Source organism: Apodemus sylvaticus, chromosome 4 (assembly GCF_947179515.1).
Source record: "Apodemus sylvaticus chromosome 4, mApoSyl1.1, whole genome shotgun sequence".
NCBI classification, from domain to species: domain Eukaryota; kingdom Metazoa; phylum Chordata; class Mammalia; order Rodentia; family Muridae; genus Apodemus; species Apodemus sylvaticus.
Window position 1 is genome coordinate 148520220 of NC_067475.1, and position 2124 is coordinate 148522343.

The following is a 2124-nucleotide window of genomic DNA, read 5'->3' on the forward strand; positions in this document are numbered from 1 at the left end:
ACCCCACCAGCAGTGGAGGAGTGTTCCTCTTTCTCCACACCATCTCCAACACCTGCTGTCTCCTGAATTTTTAATCTTAGCCATTCTGACTGGTGTAAGATGAAATCTCAGGGTTGTTTTGATTTGCATTTCCCTAATGACTAATGAAGTTGAGCATTTTTTAAGATGCTTCTCCGCCATCCGAAGTTCTTCAGGTGTGAATTCTTTGTTTAACTCTGTACCCCATTTTTTAATAGGGTTGTTTGGTTTTCTGGAGTCTAACTTCTTGAGTTCTTTATATATATTGGATATTAGCCCTATATCTGATGTAGGATTGGTGAAGATCTTTTCCCAATTTGTTGGTTGTCCTGTTCTGGACATGATCCTCTGAGCAGCAGGTGTGGGTCTATCTGTGCTTTCAGGCCTCTCCACACTCCTGGGAGGTCAGCTATCTCCCTACACCACCTGGATATGGTGCTCTCTGGCAGAGGATGGTCCTAAGCCAGAACAATTTTCATTCGTTTTCTAGCATCCGAATCTTTTCACATTAACTTGTTTAATGAGGCTACAAGTAGAATCATAAAGCTGATCTTTAGAATCCAATTTGCTTTTGAAAGACAGATATACAGAATGGACCAATTAGTAAATTTATACCAATGATTAGATCTTCTTTGTAGCAAACAATGGTAACTTCACGTTCAAGAGACATAACATGCCCTACTTCCCAACACAGACTCATATATGTATATATACTTTTAAGAGAAATCATGGGGCCTTGAGTAAATGACCCCTTCTATAGGTGTGCATCCTCTGTCATAAAGCAGGCACTCATGGGTGATTACTTCTACCAAAGAGTCTTAACAAATCTGTGCCAACAGTGACTTCAAGAAGCCAAAATTACATAGGAAACAATGCATCCTAAGGAAGATATAAAATAATAAAGGACATTTTCAAGCAACTGTGACATCAACATGCCCTGAAATCTCAATAAAAATCTATTTTTACACTTTCACATGGAACAAAAAGATTGGAAAGAAACAGAGATGCCATATTACAATTGTTACAATGTTCTTAACCTGAAATGTCTTTTCATCAACAAATTAAAATCACTTCCTGGAATAAAGGGAGGCATTGCAAAGTCCTGATACTTAAAAATGTACAAGAAAGTTTATACTGAGGCACAAGCTGTGAAGACAGCACGAGCATGAGGAAGAGAGATTGATTCCAAGCACCCATATTTAAAAAAAAAAAAAAACCTTATAGTAGTGGTTAGCATTTGTAACCCCAGTTCTGGGAGGACAGAGCCAAGCCTATCATTGAACTCTTTGCCAAAGTAGCCAATTTCCCTGGAATTTCTAGGCATGGTCCATCACTGTGACATACGTATTCACCTGCAGACACAGAATATTGTACGTAAATACACAGTCACAATAAATAAGTAAACAAAAAGGCAATCCATGACCATTGAGGATAAGCCTTGAGAAATGGGCAGAGAGAGAGGATAATCCATGAGTCTTAGACCCGCAGCAGATGGAACTCTCTACTAGTTCTATCTGCTACAAGCAAATCATTCATTTTGATGTTAAGCTCCAGTTTGAATTCTCATGACTATAATGAAATTGCCGTTCTTTTATCTCACATATATGTGACTGATGAATGAAAGGAGTATCAGGGTTTTACAAAATTAACAAGACCATCGATTTTCTAAGCCAAGTGAAGGCTATGCATGTGCACAGACCTGCTTGGAGGAAGAGAAGTAAGAAAGATAAAGGTTACAATGTATTATAAAACCATAGCTCCACTATGAGATGGATTTATGATCACATAAAAGTTTTAAATAGCATAAAAGCTCAGTCTCCTGGCCATGACAATCTGAAGACATTTACAATTTTATTTTAAAAAATAAAACGCTCTTCTTGAGCAACTCTGGCACCAAAAATTCCCTGAAACCTCAATAAAAAATCTATTTTTACACTTTTACATGGGAGCAAGAAAAGATCAGAAAGACTATAGAGAGCATATAATGCCAGAACCAAGTTGCATATCTGAGCTGTAAATATCCTGAATAGATGTTTCTAAAAGGTCACAGGTAGAACTGTCAGTAGCTGAGGCAGATTCTGGTGACACAGTGAACATCACTGGTAA